This window comes from Bombina bombina, chromosome 1 (genome assembly GCF_027579735.1).
Source record: "Bombina bombina isolate aBomBom1 chromosome 1, aBomBom1.pri, whole genome shotgun sequence".
In the NCBI taxonomy this organism is placed as follows: domain Eukaryota; kingdom Metazoa; phylum Chordata; class Amphibia; order Anura; family Bombinatoridae; genus Bombina; species Bombina bombina.
Genome location: NC_069499.1, coordinates 1,422,835,038 through 1,422,843,502, shown reverse-complemented (window position 1 = coordinate 1,422,843,502; position 8,465 = coordinate 1,422,835,038).

Genomic DNA, 8,465 nt, shown 5'->3' with positions numbered 1-8,465 from the left:
TTCCACACGCTTCTTGTGACCCTGTTGACTATTTTGAATGAAACGCTTGATTGTTCGATGATCACGCTTCAGAAGCTTTGCAATTTTAAGAGTGCTGCATCCCTCTGCAAGATATCTCACTATTTTTGACTTTTCTGAGCCTGTCAAGTCCTTCTTTTGACCCATTTTGCCAAAGGAAAGGAAGTTGCCTAATAATTATGCACACCTGATATAGGGTGTTGATGTCATTAGACCACACCCCTTCTCATTATAGAGATGCACATCACCTAATATGCTTAATTAGTAGTAGGCTTTCGAGCCTATACAGCTTGGAGTAAGACAACATGCATAAAGAGGATGATGTGGTCAAAATACTCATTTGCCTAATAATTCTGCACTCCCTGTGTGTATATATATATATATATATATATATATATATATATATATATAAAATTTCCTATTGGTTTCCATAGTTCCAGCATGCACTCATGTACTTCCGTTGACCCTGATCTTAGGTAATGGTATCTTTTGATATGGAGGAGTTTGGACACTTGTTCCAATCCTCCTTAGTCTGAGAGGATGGGGTTTCCACCTTTGTGGTATTAGAAGTTTTGCACTTTTGATCATTATCTTTAAAAGTGATTTTTTGCAATGTTCTTGAGTTTGGGAAGGGAATGTAATATTTTTGGAGATGTGGGGATAATGGTCTCTAGGACAGCGGACATGGAGAGGGTGACGTCTTTCCAAAAGTTCCCCAGTTTGGGGTATTGCCACCAAATGTGTAGGATGGTTCCAACTTTCCCACAAACTCTCCAGCACTTCCTGTTCTTGCGTTTGTAGATGTATTTTATTCTATCAGGGGTGAGGTACCATCTGGAAATTAATTTAAAGTTCATCTCTTTAATTCTGGCAGAAACAGAGGAGTGCTTGTGGCTAAGAAAGATTTTTTGCCATTTTATCTGAGTAAGGTTCTTATCAAGATCTCTGTTCCATTTGTGGATATATCATGGTATAGAGGTGTTGTTCTGTGTTAATAAAAGTCTGTAGAGGGTTGATATTGTGTGTCTAGGGGGAACTGTAGCATACAAAGAGTCTCGTAAGGAGAGAGGGGGCGTGTTATTTTTTTGTTTGGGTTCAAGGTTACTGAAATAGTGTTGAAATCAAGTGATATTGTTGTAGATGGTAAAGGGGGTATATCAAGTTTGGCTAGATCAGAAGGGGGTTGTAGTTTACCATCTGCGATAGTTTTGTACTCCAGAATTTTTATTGTTTAAAAATAAATAATCTCTTTATTACCCATTCCTCAGTTTTGCATAACCAATACGGTTATATTAATATACTTTTTACCTCTATGATTACCTTGTATCTAAGCCCCCTTTTTCAGGTATTTTAATAGACTTGCATTTAAGCCAATCAGTGCTGACTCCACAGGAGTGATCACAATATGGCACACATGAACTAGCACTGTCTAGCTGTGTAAAATTGTCCAAATGCACTGAGATAAGAGGCGGCCTTTAAGGGCTTAGAAATTAGCATATGAGCCTACTGAAGTTTAACTTTCAACAAAAAAATACCCTTTGCATTTCTGTTAGTCATATAGTTATATCTGGGCTCCATATCTGTTACTGCCCTGTCTGCCAAGATCATAGATCAGACCTAATATTACAGCCCTGACCCTGTTATACATACCTTCATTAGGTCAGAACCCAGGCCCTGTAGACCTTCTGCCAGCCACATACCACATCAAGACCCTTGCCCTGAAGCCCCACTGTCAGCCATATATCCACATCAGATGAGACACTTGGCTCTGAAGCCCCTCTCTCAGCTATATATCCATGTCAGATGAGACCCCAGGCCCCTCACCCCTTTGTCAGTCACATATCTAAATCAGATAAGAACACAGGCTCTGCAGCCCCTCTGCCAGCCACATTCCCATCTCAGATCAGAACCCAGGCCCTGCAGCCCCTCTGTCATACATACTCTTAACAGATCAGGCACAGGGCTTGCAGCCCTCTTTCAGCCGCAGCATATAAAACTCTTTAATTCAAGAGACATAAAAGTAATTTTTTGTATATTTTAAAAGTATATCAACATTTTTAAGCATTCAAATCTAGTCAGTCTGCTAGCAAGAATTGATTGATGAGTTTGGGGGACTTCCAGCAGAGGTCACTGTGATGGCTGATAACCTTGTCAGCATTTGCTATCTGAGTTGCTTTTCACAATCCAACTTGTGATATTTATAGATAGGAAGCAGTTTTAAATTGATCTAGCTTAAAAAAAGCCTCTTTATGAAGTTAAAGTTACAGGTTGTGTATATACCAGAGGACAAATCTATGTCTATATTTGTGGTATAACTGCTGTCTACACTTTTTCGAGATTACATATTGACTCAGGAAGGCTACTAATGCATAAATACTCATTGATGATGGAAAATATGAGTAAGAATACATACTGATTCCTTGGGGACCTCCAGTCCCTGTTCCTTGCACTCCATAGAAGAGTCCTGGTAACAGCTCCAACACCTTCTGGCCTAGCCAGGAGAGAATTAAAAAGAAAGAGTGGCAATCAAAGTAGTGGAGCTTATTTGGAACCAGCAACGAAAGTGTGATCTTCTAAATCTGGGTGCTGATTAGCACTTGAATTTTTAGATATGGAATCATAAGCTACTTGTATCCATTTTCAATCTTCCTAAAAATCTTAGTTTTATTATGTCTGCCCAGTGCTCCAGAGGAAACTAGGAATCCCATCATGTTTGCACAATTTCTTAGAAGTATAAATGACTGTCCAATCTACAGATGGTTTTTATTGTAAACTACATGATTTTGAACCTTCATATCTGAGAATAATTTGCAATAATAATAATGAAAACTGCAGCTTTATTTTGTCATTTTAGTATATTGTTTTATGTTTATTAATTTCACTGATTTCCCTGTCCCCCAGGACAATAGAACCGCTGCTAACCAATCACAAACTAATATTCAGATATAGCATGAACTCTGTTTGCACATGTGCATTCTGAGGTAACCTGCCCTCTTGTATTCCTTTAAGGTGGTTTAGCACTGATTCAAGTTAGTTACTTTTGCAAAGAATGATTCTTCTAATATGATTGATGATGCAAAACTGATAATTCACCTTTTACAAACATGCGACTGCTGAGAATCTTAGTGGGGAGGGTGAAGCAAACAAAAGCTTGCATAAATTGCCTAAAAGTATTAACCCAAACCTCAGTGGGAGAAAGTAAAACAAGTATAATTTTAGATGTATTTTACCGCAAAAAGCAGCAAAATAAATAATAAATGTATATTGCAATAATGTTTCACTAGCAATAATGAAAAATGTTATGCATTATTGAAATTGTCAAGTTTAATGGTCCTTTGAAACAGGTCCAATGTATCTACCACTTAACATCTATCAATCTATCTATCTATCTATCTATCAATCTATCTATCCATCTATATTGGATTTTATAATATTTTATATTTAAATTACTCCCTAGTTAGATGTAATCTCATTATTGATTTCCTAAGCAGTATGATCTTCGCTCCCTTATCTGTTGTGTTATTTACATGTAACAATAAGAACTTGTTTTATCCTCTAGATGTATATTTTTATTTAAATCTATTACAAGAATACATCTCAGCACATAGTTCTTAGGAGACTCCACTATAATCTCTTAATGACGATTGCTGTGAGATAATGCTTTGTAGTAATTAGACATGTGCATTTTGTTTCAGACAAATTCGGAATTTGGCCGAATTTTGGCTGATTCAGATTTGAATGCATCCGAATTTCAGAATCGGCACATCCCAAAAAATTCTGAAAAAATTCCAAAAATGAATAAATTAGTTTCCGAATTTTCGTATCCATTATTCATATTCAGAATTTTTCATTGTTCCTAAATCACAGTTCCCCGACACTAACTCTAAGTCTATAATAAAGGTATTAACCCCTAAACCACCATTCCCCGACATCGCCGACACTAAACCTATTAACCCCTAAACAGCTGCCCGAAACATTGGCTACACAAGCTAAACCTATTAACCCCTGAATCGCCCCCCCCCCCCACTTCGCCGACACAAACTAAACATATATTGCAGCTAGCTTAGGTTTTATTTTTATTTCACAGGTAAGTTATTTATTTTAACTAGGTGGACTAGTTAGTAAAAAATAGTTATTAACTATTTACTAACTATCTAGTTAAAATAAATACAAACTTACCTGTGAAATACAAATAAAACCTAAGCTGCCTTACTCTAAAACCTACCTTTACAAAATAAAAAAACCTACCATTACCAAAAATAAAAAACACTAAAATTACAAAAAATAAAAAAAACTACCATTACAAAAAATAGCAAACGAAATTATTCAAAACAATAAAAATTATTCTTAATGCACCCCAAAATAAAAAAAAATCCCTGATCTATAATAAACTACCAAGGGCCCTTAAAAGGGCCTTTTGTAGGGCATTGCCCTATAGAAATCAGCTCTTTTTCTACCAAAGAAAAACACAAAGACCCACTAACATTAAAAATCCAAACACCAAATCCACAAAATAAAAATAAAGATAAACCTTATCTACCCATTGCCCTGAAAAGGGCCTTTGTATGGGCATTGCCCTTAAAAGGGCATTCAGCTCTTTTAAGAGTGCCCACCCTAATCTAAAAAAGAAACTCACAACAAAGCAAAAAAAAAAACATTACATAAAATAACAAACAAATTATCAAAGATAATAAAAATTATTCCTATTCTAGTACCCATTTAAAAAACAAAACAAAACAAAAAAACCTTATCTATAATAAGCTACCAAAAACTACTTAAATGGGTCATTTGTAGGGCATTGCCCTAAAGAAATCAGCTCTTTTTCACACAAATAAATACAAAGACCCACTAACATTACAAACCCCCACCACCCAAACCCACAAAATAAAAATAAAAACTATCTAAAAAACCTAATCTACCTATTGCCCTGAAAAGGGCATTTTGTATGGGCATTTCCCTGAAAAGGGCATTCAGCTCTTTTAAGAGTACCCACCCTCTAAAAAAAAAACACCCCCGAAAACCTTACAAAAACCTAACACTAACCCCTCTTTAGGTACTTACAGTTGTTGAAGTTCCACTTGAACGATCTTAATCCAGGCGGCTCCATCTTCATCCATCGCAGGACCGGCATCTTCTTCATCCCTGCGGAGGCAGAGCGATGATGCGCGGAGGCAGAGGTCCAGGCCGAAGTCCGGGAGAAGGTCCAGGCGGAAGTCCATCTATCCGACGTGGAGGTCCTCTTCATGTGATCGTCCTCCGCACACTGAGAATTGAAATGCAAGGTACCCCTCTCTCATTCCTATTGGCTGTTCAAATCACCCAATAGGAATGAAAGCTACTTAAATCCTATTGGTTGATTTGAACAGCCAATAGGATTTAAGCAGCTCTTATTCCTATTGGCTGATTCAAAATTTTCAGCCAATAGGAATGCAATGGTACCCCCAGTATAAAAGGGGTACCTTGCATTTCAATCCTCAGTGTGCGGCAGACGATCGCATAAAGAGGACCCCCACTTTGAATCGATGGAAGACTCAGGACTTCTTGAGAAAGCCCGGATGAATCGGATGAAACGCGTAGACTAAAGAGGGATACTATTACAGACAATCTACCTGTTGTGGCTGCAAGCACGTTTGTTACTTGGGGTTATAATCACCTGTGCCTTTGGACGTAATAAAGACACAAGAATGGAACACAGCCTGGAGTGCTGCCAGTCGGATTGCTGTCAGAAAGAAAAACTTTTGTACCAAAGGCTTGATTTTTATGATGATCTTGTAAGTGCAACTGTATCTATAGCGCATAAGAATTGATTAAAACTTTTAATTTGAGTTGCGGTTGCGCTCTGTTCTTTTTTTGCTTTCAGTGTCTATACGGCTAGGCGCTCTTCAGCGTCCTGTGACCAGTCAAGCAGCACCGCACTCTAATACGGAGATAGGAGGATATCATATACAAGCAACACAGAACGGATTACCGATAGATATTTCAACCATACTCCTAGAGACATCGAGGTGAGAAGATCAACTCCAGTGGCATATATTTTAAAGGACAATAGTTTGTTTTTTAATTAACGTTATTATCATTGTTGGCAAATGTGTATATTTTCTTTATTATTAATATATTTTCACTATTATTGTATTTAGCCCATTGCTCGATCAGATATTTATAATATAGTATATTTTACAAAGATTATTTTAATAACATCAGAGGTGCTGAGGACTCAGAGTCCTAGTGGTTTTGTTTCTGTTAGCGCAGTGTTAGGCAAGTAGTATATTTAATTTAGGTCTATTTAAATTATGTTAAAGTTAGTGGGTGTTAGGTTTAGGGTTAGATTTATGGTTAGGTTTAGGGGTTAATATAATTTAATTTAGGTTGTTGCGATGTGGGGGCTGGCGGTTTAGGAGTTAATTAATAGGTTTAGTTAGTGTTAGCGATGTGGGGGGAGCAGTTTATGGGGTTAATAGGTTTAGTTAGTGTTGGAGATGTTTGGGAACGGCGCTTTAGGAGTTAATAGGTTTAGGTAGAGTTGGCGATTTAAGGGTTTGTGGTTTAGAGGTTAATAGTTTTAGTTAGTGTTGGCGATGTCGGGGAACGGCGGTTTAGGGGTTAATACTTTATTTAGTGATTTATTTAGTGTTGGCGATGTTTGGGAATGGCGGTTTAGGGGTTAATAGGTTTAGTTAGTGATGGTGATGTGGGGGGTGCGGTTTAGGGGTTAATAGTTTTAGCTAGTGTCGGCGATGTCGAGGAATGGCGGTTTAGGGGTTAATACTTTATTTAGTGATTTATTTAGTGTTGGCGATGTTTGGGAATGGCGGTTTAGGGGTTAATAGGTTTAGTTAGTGATGGTGATGTGGGGGACAGCGATTTAGGGGTTAATAGCTTTGCTTAGTGGTGGTGTGGGTGCCGCTGCCGCCGCCGGCGGTTTAACATAATTTTGTTTAGAAATTACGATTCGGTCTGTAATAAAGATTCGGTCTGACATTAATAATAATTCCAAAAAGGTTTCGAATGCATCCAAATTTCAAAATTTGGAAAGACACGGATAAATTCCGAAACCGAATTACCGACACATAGCGAATTATTACAAATGTCTCAACCCAATTTTTTTTACTACCGAAACGAAACAAATCGAACTGAATTTTTCATTTGCGCACAAGTCTAGTAGTAATTATGTACTTTTAATGCACACATAGGTTTTCATGGTCTTGAAGGTTTAAACAGTTAATGGGACAGAAAAGTCAAAATGAAACTATCAAATAGAGCACGTGGTTTAAAACAACTTTCCGATTTACTTATATTATCAAATGTGCTTTGTTCTCTTCATATCTTTTGTTGAAGAGTAAAGCTAGGTAGTCTGATACAAGCTCGAGAGCGTGCACGTGTCTTTAGGAACTGTGTTTGTATCTATGTATAACATTGCTATAAACAATGTTGCAAACACTACTGCCAGAAGGCTAGAGACATGCACGCTCCTGAGCTCATCTAAAAGAGAGAGAAATAAGCAACATAGAAGTAAATTGGAAAGTGTTTTTAATGTTATGCTCTAAACAATACATTGAAGTTTCATTTTGATTTTTTGTTAGTTTAATTTTAATTCATTACAAATTAATTACAGTATATTGCAAATGGGCATAAAGGAGCAAACTACTCTAATGAGCTAGAACATTTTACTATTGCACTGTTGCTTGTAGCGAACAATAAGTTTAAAAACCACAAAGTTGTTAAACACATATTTAAAGTCAGCTCTGGAGAAGCAATACACTGCCACTCCAGAGATGAACTGTAACTATGCTAAAATGCAACCCCTGATTGGCTCTGGTGCCGCAATTAACTCCAATCTAATGTATCGATGGCCTGGAGCTGAGCTGGCAGGGGTTTGATATATAGTTCTACCCAAATACTAGTTACATTCACATTAGAGCATTTTATGATTTCTCATTTATTTTAAGGGGGTTAATTATGAGTTAAAGTGATGGTAAACCTTCCCCTTTATATAAACAGATCTGGAATATTAGCGATATTTTAGATGGAGTTTAATTCAGCAGTTGTACTGAAGATGCGCTATAGCTTGCTTTTTAATGTAGTGCTGAAATACTAATACCCGTTCTCCGCCGGTCCACTTTATATCTTGGGCAGCAAAAGTGCTGAGTGACTTTAGGGCACTGCCCTAATAAATGCCCTTATCGGGGCAATTTTTAGAGTATTTTTTTAAGACTTTTTTTGGGAGGGTGGGGGGGGTTACTTTTATTGTAAAAAAAAAAAAAAAAAAGAGCTAAGTCACTTTAGGGTAATGCCCTACAAAAAGCCATTCTAAGGGATATTGCTATAGTAACTTTTAGTGTTAAACTAGGGTTTTTTATTTTGAGGTGTTTTTTTAAGGGGGCTTTAGTTTAAGAATAAGCAGATATACATTTTTGGTAATGTTTTTTTTTATTTTCTGCACAAAAAAA